This window comes from Lepus europaeus, chromosome 7 (genome assembly GCF_033115175.1).
Source record: "Lepus europaeus isolate LE1 chromosome 7, mLepTim1.pri, whole genome shotgun sequence".
Taxonomy (NCBI): domain Eukaryota; kingdom Metazoa; phylum Chordata; class Mammalia; order Lagomorpha; family Leporidae; genus Lepus; species Lepus europaeus.
Genome location: NC_084833.1, coordinates 97279156 through 97294454, shown reverse-complemented (window position 1 = coordinate 97294454; position 15299 = coordinate 97279156). Strand labels below are relative to the sequence as shown.

The window sequence follows — 15299 nt, the reverse complement described above, 5'->3', positions numbered from 1 at the left end:
CATCATACAAGAAGGTGAGTTTTATTGTTGTTGTTTGGTGATTAATTTATTTTTCTCTAAGAACAGAGTATGAATTGCACTACACATTCACATTATGAACATTACTTAACAAATTTCTTCCATACCAGTTTTGCTACTTAGCATCTAAAGAAACAAGCACTGCCACAATTATTTAACAGAAAATTATTCAACCATAAAAAAGAATGAAATCCTGTCATTTGCAGCAAAATGGATGTAACTAGAAGACAACATGTTAAGTGAGATATACCAGACACAGAAAGACAAATATCATATGTTCTCCCTCATATGTGGAAGCTTAAAAAAAAAAAAAACTCTACTGAAACAATGAATGGTAATGACTATATCTGCACACTTAATGGTGATAACTAGAGGCTGGGAGGAGTAGGGAATGATAGGAGTTGGGATAATGGGTACCCATTATTAGATCAAAGGAATATGTTCCCAGTATTACACCCATAGTGGAAGACAACTGTTCACAATAACCTAGTAGATATTTATAAACAGAAAGAAGCTCCAAGTCTCCAATCATAAAGTCAAGTCAAAGAAAGGGAAATGTTGATTGCCATGTTTTGGTCAGTATACACTGTATTCGTGTACTGAAATGTCACAGCATAGCCCATAAATATCTACAAAAAATTTTAATAAAAAATTTTTTTAAACTTTTATTTAGTAAATATAATTTTCCAAAGTACAGTTTATGTACCACAATGGCTTCCCACCCCCCCACAATCTCACCGCCACCCGCACCCCTCCCATCTCCCGCTTCCCCTCCCACTCCATCTACATCAAGACTCATCCTCAACTATCTTTATATACAGAAGATCGACCTAGTATATATTAAGTACAGATTTCATCAGTTTCATCAGTTTGCACCCACACAGAATATAAAGTGTAAAATACTGTTTCAGTACTAGTTATAGCATTACTTCACATTGGACAACACATTAAGGACAGAGATCCCATATTAGGAGTAAGTACACAGTGACTCCAGTTGTTGACTTAACAATTTGACACTCTTGTTTATGGCGTCAGAAATCTCCCTAGGCTCTAGTCATGAGTTGCCAAGGCTATGGAAGCCTCTTGAGTTCGCTGACTTTGATCTTATTTAGACAAAGTCTTACACAAAGTGGAAGTTCTCTCCTCCCTTCAGAGAAAGGTACCTCCTTCTTTGATGGCCCTGTTCTCTCCACTGGGATCTCACTCGCAGAGATCTTTCATTTAGGCTTTTTTTTTTTTTTGGCCAGAGTGTCTTGTCTTTCCATGCCTAAAAATACTCTCATGGGCTCTTCAGCCAGATCCAAATGCCTTAAGGGCTGATTCTGAGGCCAGAGTGCTATTTAGAACATCTGCCATTCTATGAGTCTGCCGTGTCTCCCACTTCCTATGTTGGATCATTCTCTCCCTTTTTGATTCTATCAGTTAGTATTCGCAGACACTAGTCTTGTTTGTGTGATCCCTATGACTCTTAGATCTATCAGTGTGATCAACTGTGAACTGAAATTGATCACTTGGACTAGTGAGATGGCATTGGTACATGCCACTTTGATGGGTTTGTATTGGAATCCCCTGGCACGTTTCTAACTCCACCATTTGGGGCAGGTCCGATTGAGCATGTCCCAAATTGTACATCTCCTCCCTCTCTTATTTCCACTCTTATATTTAACAGGGATCACTTTTCAGTTAAATTTCAACACCTAAGAATAAACGTGTGTTAATTACAGAGTTCAACCAATAGTATTAACTAGAACAATAAATTAGAAAAGGAAAATTTTAAGTACAGCTAAAATAAAAATTCCTGGCTAAGTGTTTCTCATTTGCCAACTTTATAATTCTTCTCACCAAGGGACACAAACTTCAACAATTCTTTGATCTCAAATGATTAATGCTCTTTCCCAGAAACTGAGTAACAACTCAGAATAGCATAGCAATCAATTACGCAGATAACCATAAAATCCTCTAACACTTTCTGAACAGCTCTCCCTTGATAACCTTGGAACACAACAAAAGGAGCAAGAAGTAAAGAAAGTAAGGATTAGTCACCACTGCAAAGGTCCCTTATTGCTTACCTGATAAAGTCCCCTGAGGAAAATGAAACCTCCCAAAACAAGTATCAGAAGGGCAAGGCCAGGGTGGGTAGGGTAGGGTGGGGTGGGAGGTAGAACTGCCATTAGAAGCAATAAGTAGCACAACTGATATATACTTGAAAATAATCAAACATAACAACAAAAATCAAAAATCAACATATACTTAAGAACACTAATCTCCTGGGTTATAAGATATTTTCAAATATTCCAGTCTACTGCTCTTAGAGGAATGTTTGTGTGAAGGCGAAGGCAGAGCAGACTCAAAACAGTTTTCAAACTTTAGGGTATCAGACTTGGATTCGAAAGAGCTTTTGTTAACATGGAGGATATCTACTAACATTCACTGTATTACAAATTAAAACCATGGATTTAAAAATATTTACTTACTCATTTAATAAACTCACTACAAATTAACAAAAAGCATATTTTTATGAAAAAATAGCTGTAATTTTCAAAATTAAAGAGCATTATTTCATATTTTTCCAAGCCTTTTTAATGCCTGGCTTGAAAGAAAACAGTTAAATTTTGGAATCCACTTCTATATTCAATCTGTTTACAAGGTACTGTTCTCGTTCAAATACAAGAAAATCAGACCAATACAGATAGGTAGTTGGGAAAGTGAGGAGTCACTTTTATAGCCCTTACAAAAACTTATCTAGTTTTGATACCATAAAAACCTTGATGATCAACTGGTTTTTTAAGGAGTAGCTGCAATGTGGCTTCTCAGACTACTAATGACATTTTCGTATTTTCTTATATTAAAATCCATTGACACAAGAAAACACATGATGTTAGCTCAAAAAGTTATGGCAAGTGGGGGTTAAGTCACTGAGTGTGATGCCAGCATCTCAGATGGCTACCAATTCAGGTCCTGGTTGTTCCACTTCCGATCTAGTTCCCTGCTGATGCAGCTGGGAAAGCATCATAGAATGGACTTGGGGCACCCACTTGGGAGACATGCATGAAGCTCCTGGCTAAGCTCAGCTTTGGCTATTGCGGCCATTTGTAAAGTGAACCAATGGATAGAAGACCCCCCCACCCTCAAGTAAAAATAAACCTTTTTCTAAAAAAGAAAATAATAGCAGTGCATTGAAGAGTTATCTCAACTCCTATGTCAATGGCAGCATAAGTGTGAAGAAAAAAATGAGGTATAACATATATGCAATGGAATGTTAAGCTATAAAAAATGAAATCTTATTTGTAGCTATCTGCATGAGCCTATAGTCACGTTAATATAAATAAGGCAGGCACAGGAAGACAAATACCACATGTTCTCACTCATATGTGGGAACTAGTTAAGTTGACCTCACAGAAGTAGAGACTAGATTAGTGGTTTCCAGCTTCTAGGAAGATGGGGAGGAATATACAGAGGTTGGTTCTTGAGCACAAACACAGAAGCAGTAAGTTCTAGTGGTCTATAGTAAGGTAGGGTACCTATCATTAGCAGTAATTCACTGTTTATTTCAAAATAGCTAGAAGAAAGGATTTTGAATGTTTTCAACACAAAGAAACAATAATGATATGCTAATTACCTCAACCTTATCATTACACAGTGCACATGTCTTTTGTTAACACACTGTACCCCATAAATGTGTTAATTAAATTTATAAGAAATATAGAGCTATAGGCATGTGGCACAGCAGTTAAGCTATCACTGGAGACCTCTGCATTCAATCAGAACGCCTGGGTTCAAGTCCCAGCATTTGTTTTGTTTTGTTTATTTATTTATTTTTTGTATTTTGACAGGCAGAGTTAGACAGTCATAGAGAGAGACAGAGAGAAAGGTCTTCCTTCTGTTGGTTCACCCCCACCAAATGGCTGCTATGGCCAGCGCGTTGCGCCGATCTGAAGCCAGGAGCCAAGTGCTTCCTCCTGGTCTCCCATGCAGGTGCAGGGCCCAAGCACTTGGGCCATCCTCCACTGCCCTCCCGGCCACAGCGGAGAGCAGGACTGGAAGAGAAGCAACCGGGACTAGAACCCGGCACCCATATGGGATGCCAGCACCACAGGCGGAGAATTAACCAAGTGAGCCATGGCGCTGGCCCAAGTCCCAGCATTTGTAATCCAGTTTCCTGCTTATGTACACACTAGGAGGCAACAGGTGATGGCTCAAGTACTTGGGTTCCTGCTCCCCATGTTGAAGATCTGAACTGATTTCTTGGTCCCTGGCTTCAGTCTGGCTTAGCTATTGCTATTGAGCACATCTGGGGAGTGAACTAGCAAGTTGAAGCTCTCTCTCTGTATATGTCTGTTTCTTTGCCTTTTGATTGAGATAAAAACAAAAACTGAGAAGAAAAGAGAGGAGTGGAGAGGGGAGGGGGGAGGGGATAACAGAGTAGAGGAGAGGAGAGGAGAGGGGAGGAGAGACTAATCCAATTGCCTACATGGCACTTTGAATTGTTCTTTCACCAGTGAATGACTTTGTAACATCATGCACTGCTAACTCAGAAAATACTGATTCACTGGATTATACAGAATCTCCTTATGTGGATGTTTAAATTTTGACACATTTGTATATTATACAATATTTTTTAAAACTGCACTTATTAACCTCATTGTAAAATTCATTTTAAAGCCCTTTTAAGTACTGGGAAGCTGCTAGTGGTTACACATTTTATAAAATTATTTGTTGTTGTTAAAAGCTCAAATGTTATCTTCTGCGGCAAATACTTTGAATTGTTTTCCTCCAAAGGTAAGCAACAAATATCACTTTCCTCTGGCTGCTTTCAAAAAATTCTATTTATGTTAACAGTTTGACTCTAATGTGTCTAGGAATGGTTTTCTGTGTGTTCAGCCTTCCTAGGCACCATAGTTTTTTGGATCTATAAATCAATGTTACTGACTACATATGGGAATATTTTCATGTTTCTTCCTCACCTCTCCTAGGATTAAAAGTACATGGAGGGGCCAGTGTTATGGCACAGCAGGTAAGGCTGCCACTTGCAGTACCAGCATCCAAATGGGTGCTGGTTCGAGTCCCGGCTGCTCCACTTCCAATCCACCTCTCTGCTATGGCCTGGGAAAGCAGTAGAAGATGTCCCAAGCCCTTGGGCCCCTGCAGCCACATGGGAGACCTGGAAGAAGTTCCTGGCTCTTGGCTTTGGATCGGCACAGCTCCAGCTGTTGTGGCCAACTGAGGAGTGAACCAGCGGATGAAAGAACTCTCTCTCTTCTCTGTGCCACTCTGACTTTCAAATAAATAGATAAATCTTTTTTTAAAAAAAAAAAATACATGGATATTAGAATGCTTCACAGGTCTCTTATGTTCTGGTTTATTTTTCTGCAACATTTTTTCTTTTTTTTTTTTTTTTTGGTGGGGCGGGCAGGCCAACTTCTACTATATCTTAAAGTTGGCTGTTATGTTCTCCTGACATTTCCAAACCATTTTTGAGCCCATTTAAGAATTTTTTTATTCTTAAAATTTATAGAAGGCATTGGACCTTCTGGTAAATGTTTTCTTAAGTTGTTACCTAATGGTTGAAACGGTTTGCTAAGTATTCATGTGATACTGCTATTGTCAGCAAGCAATCTAGGACTTGCTCCCTCCTTTCTCTATTCTAAGCCCAACTTCTTCTTTCATTTCTCTATTCTCTTCAAGGTAGGAAACTAATTCTATTATGAAGGAATCTGTAGGACGCACAATTTAATCTTTAGACCTTATAAAAGAGATGGCTAACATTTTTCTGTAATAGCATAGCCAAAATAAGAACTTTTAAAATAATAATCTCATAGCTAGATTCACTTCGCCATCAGCGAAGTATACAGTAAGTAGAAAAAACCTCCCTTTCAGACCAAAAGGAAAGAAAGTTTTTAAGTGAGAATATAATTTTCCTCATGGGCATTGTCTACCTTAGAAAAACTACTACAGAACATGCCTGTGACTATAGACTTGTAGTTCAGGCCACCGAAGATTAGAGATGGGACACGGGCACTCCCTTGACTTGCATCCTCTGGTTTGCTTTAACACAAACCAGGAGGAAAAGAAAGCTAGGCATCAGAAGCAATGGGTGGCAGGCCTATTAATGGCTGATCTGTACAGTGATCTGCCCTCAAGGAGACCCAACAGGCCAGTCCACTGCAGTGGCTTTCAATGCGGTAAGCCTGGGCTTCAGCAGAAGTCAGCTTGTGAAGAGCCCCGACAGCTCTGCCAAGAGTTGGATCACTGGAAATGGACCTGCCCTGGAGTCGAAGGATGCCCAGGTCAGAGCCACAGATCTTATTGGCTCGAAGCCGAAAAGCCCTTCACTCAGCCCAACTTCCAAAGTGACCACTGCAGCTGAGGGGATGGTCAAGTAGGGTCAGCAACATTACAGGCAGAACTGTAAATTTCTTGTTAGAGATGCCCCCTGCCTTTACCTGGCCAGCTCTCCTCCCAGGCCAGCCAAGTAATGAAAGTCAACAGAGTGCCTTCCCCTAGGAGATTCACACCTCCCTTAGGATATACCCCATGTGAAGAGATAGATAGGTCTGGGCCTCTTAACTTACAAGGCCTAAAGCCCCACAGATTATTATCAAGCCCCTTCTGTCAGGTTCTATTTGCCTCTCAATCAGAAAACTTAATTGTAGCTTAGCACCTTTCTTAGCTCCTCTAATAATGACTCTATCCTTTGTTCTAGACCCTGTCTAGCGCACTTGGGCCTCATTCCTTTGTAATCATAACCTCTACTCTACCACTAATGGCGCTACTCCCAACCTGTGTGTACTGATGGTCCTCTTCCCCACTTAATGCTGTATAATTGTTCAAACCTGGTAAATGCCACTCTTAGGATCATTGGTTACTATCCTCACTCTGTCTTTTATGACCTTGTCTAAATATGATCAGAGTCGGCAAAATTGGAAGGCTTCCATAGCCTTGGCAACTCATGACGACAGCCTAGGGTGGTTACTGGCGCCATAAACTAGAGTGTTAATTTGTTGGGTCAACAACAGGAGCCACTGTGCACTTGCTCCTCATGTGGGATCTCTGTCCTTAATGTGCTATACATTTTGATTTAATGCTTAACTAGTACTCAAACAGTATGTTTCACTTTGTGTTTCTATGTGGGTGCAAACTGTTGAAATCTTTATACTAAATTGATCTTCTATATATAAAGAGAATTGAAAATGAATCTTGATGCAAATGGAAGGGGAGAGGGAGCAAGAGAGGGGAGGGTTGCGGGTGGGAGGGAAGTTATGGGAGGGGGAAGCCATTGTAATCCATAAGCTGTACACTGGAAATTTATATTCATTAAATAAAAGTTAAAAATAAATAAATAAATATGATCAGAGTCGGTGAACTCAAAAGGCTTCCATAGCCTTGGCAACTCATGACAAGAGCCTAGGGTGATTACTGATGCCATAAACAAGAGTGTCAATTTGTTAAGTCAACAACAGGAGTCACTGTGCACTTACTCCTCATGTAGGGTCTCTGTCCTTAATGTGCTGTGCATTGTGATTTAATGCTATAACTAGTACTCAAACAGTATTTTTGACTTTGTGTTTCTGTGTAGGTGCAAACTGTTGAAATCTTTACTTAATATATACTAAACTGATCTTCTGTATATAAAGAGAATTGAAAATGAATCTTGATGTGAATAGAAGAGGAGAGAGAGCGGGAGAGGGGAGGGTTGCAGGTGGGAGGGAAGTTATGTGGGGGGGGGGGAAGCCACTGTAATCCATAAGCTGTACATTGGAAATTTATATTCATTAAATAAAAGTTTAAAAAAAAAGAATTTTTTTTCATTTGGCAACTGTATTTGTCAGTTCTAGGACTTTCGGATTTGTTTGTTTGCTTTCTGAAAAAAAAAAACTTTTTATTGCTCTGCTAAGGTGTTTATTAATATAAAATTTTTCTTTAATTCTTTAAACATCTTAAGAGTACATCCTTTGAACTCTTTGCTAAATTATAACATGGGCTAAAAGCCAGTTTCTATGGACTGCCTTTTTCTTGGCTATATATCACACTGTTCTGTTTAATTGCACAAGTAAGTTTGTAGATAACTAGATATCACAAATACTACGCAAAAACTATATTCAGTCATGTTTTCTGAAGATACTTAATTTGTCTTCTCATAGGCAGTTACCTTGCCTGAATTAAACCTGAAAATCCTAATCTATGGTATGCATCTCGGTTTTGTTCTTTTAGCTTCCTACCACTGTTTTTTTTTTTTTTTTTTTTTAGTGCATGTTCTTCAAGGTCTCTCCTGTGTATGCAAAATCTGGCACTTTAGTAGAGGATTTAGGCATGAACATTTCTGGGGTGCACCAATCAACAGTGAACCAAATCGATGGTCCTGCTACATGCTTACCATTTCACAGAAAGCAGTCTTCAACTTACACATCTCCTTACATGTTGCAGATTGAATATGAGCCCTACCTATCAATATAACTCTTTCTCTTCAGGTATCTCAGGGGTGAAAGCTGGAATCACTACTTGCCTCACAGACTAGTCACCTGCCCCTCTGTAACCTCCCACCATGCTCAAAACTCAAAAAAATTCCTACCATCATACATGCCCACACTCCTCTCTTAAGGCTCTAAGAATTTTTTTTTTTTTTTTTTTAAAGTAGTTCATCCACACAAAGAGATCAGGGTCACCTCTATGAAGTGGCTGTTCCTGAAACATAGTTTCAGAATCTCTGAGGGAAAAAAAATTCACCTAAAATAGGAATGGACTTTTCCTAAAATAGTTATTTGGAAGACTCATTTATAAGTAGGACAGGCAAAAATATCCAAAAAAGAAGTATTACCCAGCTAGCTTTTGGTTTTGATGATGGAAAGAAACATGGATAGGAAGTGGCATTCTGGTACAAAAAAATTTACGAAGTGCTCTGACATACATTATATTACTTGATCTTCAAGCCCTACAAAATAGAACAAAAAAGACTTACTGTTCCCATTTTCAAAATTAAGCAACTATCGCTTCTCGGTCTTTTGGCTAAGATCAAGTGCAAAATTAAGCAACTATGATTCAGATCATTTAAATTCCTTAACCAAGGTCATATAAACCTGGCTGTAAGTTACATTTTTCTTATGAATCACCCTAAATTAAAAATTTCACCATTAAAACTTGGGATTTGCTGTTTATGCAATATTTTTCAATTTAAGTGTATTTTATAAGCTTCATTAAACAAAGGGGGTGCTTCTGATGTTCCATTGTTTGTATCCATCTCCACTCTTATTAATCTTGTCTTCCTCTATTTGCTCTTGCTAGGAGTACTGCATCAGTTGCCTAGTGGATCCCTGTAAACATTCTGACCACTCCACTCTCTGTAATTACAATTTTACATTTATAAATTCCAAATGTGATGATGTCTATTCAACTGCTTACAACTTATTTTCTTTCGGGTCCTGGTACAAGTCAATCCTCTTTCCACTTCAGTGCCTTCACACATGCTACTTCTCTACTGGAATATTCTTCTGGGGCCTTACAGACTGGTGTAATGCTTTCAAACAACAAATATGTGGTATTTTCTACATTAATTTTCCCACACTAAATCAGTGCCCAAAAATTTAATTCAGTTGTGATACTAACCACATATACTACAGATCCCACACAAGTCAAGGGCTCAGCCTTACAAAACTGCTGCCATTTCAGATACCACAGGCTGCAAATGGGGTCCCCAAGTTATCAGTACTTCTACCTAGCAGACTACAATTTCAAGAGCTCCCACAAACTTCTCCTTTCATTTCATAACTCTCTAAGACTATTCCACACCACTCAGAAAAGTGTTTTACTCATGACTATCAATTTATTATAAGGGATACAACACAGAAACAGCCAAATGGAACAGAGGTATAGGACAGGTATGGGGTGGGGCATGGGGCTTCCCATGCCCTCTCTGGCATTTGGGTAAGCCACCTTTTCAACACAGAAGTTTGTCCACCAACACAGATCTCTGAAACTTATTGTTTAGGATTTTTATAATCCAATCTCTAGCTGCCCCCTCAACCTGTCAAGGAAGGACTAAAATTTTCTGCCATCAAATCTTGTGATCTGGGGCTGGTGTGGCACAGAAGGTCAAGTCGCTGCTTGCAATGTCAGCATCCTGTATCAGAGTCCTGGTTGCTCTGCTTCAATCCCTGGTAATGTACCTGGAAAGGCAGCAGATAATGGCCCAAGTGCTTGAGTCTCTGTCCTTGGTGTGGAAGACCTGTATGGAGTTCCAGGCTCCTGGCTTCAGCCTGGCCTTGTCCAGCCCTTCTTGTTGAACGCATTTGGGGAGCAAACTACTGGATGGAAGATTTCTCCCTCTGTGTGTCACTCTGCCTTTTAAATAGACAGAAAGTGGATAGACAGCTTTTCAAACAAATTCTGTGGTCTTTCTGGTGATCTGTCTCTATTCTGAAACTATCTAGGGAATCTATTCTGAAATACTGCATTAGCAACTAAATCCACATGTGCTGAAATGAGAGCTTGTATGAGTAACAAAAGACACTCTGTCATCCAGGAAGCTCCAAGGGCTTTCAAGGAGTTCTGTGCCAGGAATTTGGGACAAAGACCAGGTTCTACAGTACAAGGTGTACACCTCAAATATGCACGCTAGATGCACAGTATTAAACCTAGGATGAGTTCCTTATTTGTATACTATCTGTGTTGCCCACTAGGCAGAAATTTCTATGAAGATAGAGGTCATACCCTGTTACTGCTCACTGCCGTAGTCACTAAAAATCAATATGTGGACACTAACAGGTATTTGATAAACTGGTATTTAGTATGCATATATTAGAATGGAATCCTATTAGTGATAACATAAATGTTATAATGCATTATAATCACTATAATCTAGATGGTTAGTCACTTTGATAAAATAATATGTAAACAGTAACACGTTTGATTTCTAAATCCAAATACTATTTATTATTAAATGAGTATGTAAACACCCATTGTTATTGGCAACAGCTAAGTTCAAAACCTGACCTATTTAGATCTGACTATTCAATTTTTATTGGTAATTATCAACCACTAAGTTCAAAACCTGTCCTATTTAGATCTATTTAGATCTGACCATACAATTTTTATTGGTAATTATCAACCACCTACCACCTGTCCTGTACAGGTTGTAATGGTTGCAAAATATGTAATAAGCATATTAATAGAAAAAATGATCAGTAAGAAAAGAAAAATGAGTGTGTAATAATGCCTTAAAGTAAAAAACAACAAATTATGTTTAAAAATTCCCTCTGGGTGGCCAGGGCTGTGGCACAGTGGGTAAAGCCCCGCCTGCAGTGCCAGCATCCCATATGGGTGCTGGTTTGAGTCCTGGCAGCTCCATTTTCTATCCAGCTCTCTGTTACGGCCTGAAAAAGCAGTAGAAGATGGCCCAAGTTCTTGGGCTCCTGCACCCACATGGGAGACCTGGAAGAAGCTCCTGACCCCTGGCTTCAGATCAGCGCAGCTCTGGCTATTGTGGCCATTTGGGGAATGAACTAATGGAAGACTTCCTCTCTCTCTCTCCACTTCTCTGCCTTTCAAATAAACGAATCTTAAAAAAAAAAATTCCTTCTGGCAATCATATTAGAAAACATTTTGTCAGAATCTATATATACTAAGGGTTTACACATATACAAAGAATATAGTTATTTCTATACCTTTGCATTTACATTTGATCAAATTCTTGATCTTTACATGAATTCATAAAATGCAGAGAGATCTAAACTCCCTTCAGCTTGAGTCAATCATTTCCAGAGTGCATAGTGCATTGAGATCATAATGGGGTATGCAAAATTGAGCAAGTTAGCATCCTATATTTGCAGAGTTTGAAATTTTAGTGGATTATGTAAAATTTCTTCAGCAAACAGACAAGGAAAGGGAAGCTGAACACTATCAAATCCTCAAATGAGTGGAACAGATAGTATTTTGCTGAGTATTTGATAAGAATTCAGAACCTGAAAAACTTTTGCTCATGGATGGAAAATCCTTACTCATTCCTCACTAATTTGCTATGATGAATTTTCTATTAGAGTTTATAGTCTTGGATGAAAATAGTAAGATGGTCTCTCAATATCCATGGGGGCACTCATTCTAGGACCCCTGTGGAGAACCAAAATTTGTGTACATCCAAATTACTTACACAAAATGACACAGTATATGTACATACCCTAAGCACATCCTCCTGTATATTCTAAATGATCTCAGAAATACCTGTAATACCTAATACAACCTGCACTATTTAGGGAATAACAAGAAATAAAAGCTGCACATGTTTAGTATAGATGCAATTTTTTTTTCTTAATATATTTGATCTACAGTTGGTTGAATCTGCGGATATGGAATCCACAGGTACAGACAGCAAATTCTATTTTAAATGCCATAATGAGACATGGGGAAAAATTCATATTAGTTTGTTCATATGGTGATCATCATATGAAAGTTTCTTCAATTACTATGAAGTTATTTTTATTCTTTTCACAGGTATGTTTCTAAAATCTAAACTAATCTGAACTTGAATTCTTGTAATCCCAATTACTATATAAGAACAATCCACTATAATATTTAAAACTTCATTATGTTATCTAAAAGTGTTAAGAGTTTGACCTTCACATAATCTGTATCTTTTATGTAGCTACACATAGATACTTGCTGAAATAGTGAGGATCATACTCAATTCACACCTGGGTTGAAATCAGCACTAGCACTTTAAACGAAATAGGCATGTTAATGGAGAATTCCTAACATTAAGTCTGACTTAAGAAATGTCAGAACCTACAACCCTGAAAAGCAACTACAGGACGTGAACTGTGTTCACTTACACTACTTGCTATTTGTCCTGATCTACACGTTATCTTCTGGCTCTTCTCTTAGGACTCTGCTAAAGTTATCTATTACAGATCTCCACTAACTGACCAGAATTTAAAAATCTTTATATAGTAGAGTCAGTGCCCTGGAAATGGCTAGCAAGAACTGACAGATCTTTTTGCACCCAATATCCTTATACAGAAACCATCTTATGACTTGTGAATATGTCACCAAACTCGGCCTAGTGTCCCAATATCTATTGATTATCTCATTCTTTTTTTCCAGACCAATAACAGACCATAACAGAGAAAGTTAAACTTTTCCTGAACCTGAATTCCTCCTGTACAGCTCTCAGTGTTAAACTCTCCCATGGTATTTATCACAATACTTCTACGGTTTACAATGTTGTCTCCCTCACTAAGCCATAAGATCTTTTAAGGTAGACAGTGTCCAACAGTGTTTAAGAACTAGGGCTTCAGAGTTAGTCACTCTGGGTTTGACTCCCAGCTCTACCACCGTCCATTTAGTTGGCCTTTAGCAAGATTATTTTATCATTATGACCTTCAAAAATGGGGACAATAGTAGTCTCAGCTTCTACTATTATGTAACAATAAACTAAGATAATACAGGGAAAACTAATCAGGTTGGTATAAATAATAGGAAATCAAAATATGCTAGATAACAACACATTTCTTATTTCCATTCACCCATAATTTAGCAAAGCACATGTCAGCATCTGTTGTCTGACACCAATATAAATGGAACAGAAAGAATAAAAACATAATTAATTTCTTGGAGACCTGTTACCTGATTAATTTTTCTGACTAATTTGTTGCCCTGTCCAAGCTTGTCTGACAGTCTGTGAGGTTATAAATCCAAAGTTTGGAGAATCACCCTTATTACCACATGGCATTCAGAAAAGCAATCTTTAAGAATTGTATTAAATTTTTAGTTATTTAATTGTACTCGAGACTTGAAGTCTTCCCAGATTGTGCAAATCATAGCAAAATGTTTATTACTCTTGATACTCTGAAATTCTTGAAGGTTAGTTCCTATTTTGTGATAGACAATTTTCAATCTCAATAAAGAATGTAAAAATTAAAGAAAAAACTTTCTTTTAGAGAAATGTGAGGTAATCACAACACATTTTGTTCTCACAAGTCAAATTTCAAAACAACTTTCTAAGAATGCTTTAAGACAATCTTCAGTTTTGAAATTTAAAGTAAAAATCCTGATTGCTATAATTAACCATCTGTAATACTTAGATTCAGATGTACCCAAGGTATACATTCAAGGTACAAAATTACTGAAGAAATCATACAATTTTTTTCCAGTGGAAACATAAAAAGGTTAGTGACATTCACTGAACCAGTTAAAAGTGAGCATTCATTGACTAAAGGAGCTTCAGGTTAGTAAACACAAGATCAGTTGACAAGGCTTAAAATTTACTATTCCTATACTATAATGTAAAATTTCAATAGCTTTAGTCATTTAGTTTTTAATAATAATTTAAATATTTTTGAATATTTTGAGTTTATTTCCATCTCCTAGAGATTTATTCCACAATGGTGATATTGGATTACAGTATAATACTGATTTATGTACTTTGCTCTTCATCATCTGGTCAAATTGTATATATACTTGTTATACCTTTAATTTGGACTTGCTGAATTCCACTTGAAAATTCCAGCCTTGATCAAGAGCTCTCAGCTCTACAATCATGGAGATCCTACTCAGAAACATACTGTCCTTCCTGACATCCAAAAGGAATATGCAAAGTTGGCATGGTAAAGAAGAGGTCATCAACACATTTCGGATCTGGCCACTTAAACACAGAGAACTGTAGAAGCTAACAGACAATGCAGAATGGTGGGGAGAAAAGCAGAACTCAAAGGTAACCAACCTGTTTACCAAACTGGTCCCTTAAAGGTAGTAGTACTTAATTAACGTCCCTCAATATTTTTACTTTCTGAATATTTCAGAAGAATAGGAATATTTGGCTGAAAGATTATACAGAGATATTATAAATAATTTATGTGTGAATGCAGTAAAGAATGGCAGCAAAGGGGTGGTATATGCATACTCAATGCCCCAAAGAGCAAATTTAAAATTTGGAAGAAGTTTCAGAACACAGAATATCCATTTAACAACTATTTATTGCAGATTTACTATACGCAGATTATTCCTATAAAGAAGAATGTAATCTGAAGCACAGCATGCCAGTAATGAACCATAATTCAGCATTATAGTCAAAAGACACTGAGCAAATAAAATTTCTTCTAAGATAGGCTTGCATAAAATTCATTATTCTTCCTCAGTTCTCACTTGCTTACTTAATATATGAGAATCTCATAGAGCCCTATGATATTGACGAGTTATGATTTTATAATGTCCTCTTAAATAATGGTACATTGTTATTGGTCATCTTCATTTACAGCAGAAAGTTAAACTAAGTAAGACATTAAATAAAATAAAAA

The 15299-nt window shown here is 37.7% G+C and overlaps 1 protein-coding gene across 1 annotated transcript in view; it reads right to left on the bottom strand.

The window, feature by feature from the left end:
• Positions 1-15299, bottom strand: part of DDX10 (DEAD-box helicase 10) — a 305207-nt gene that overhangs the window by 25199 nt on the left and 264709 nt on the right. The gene's annotated exons all lie outside the window — the stretch shown is intronic.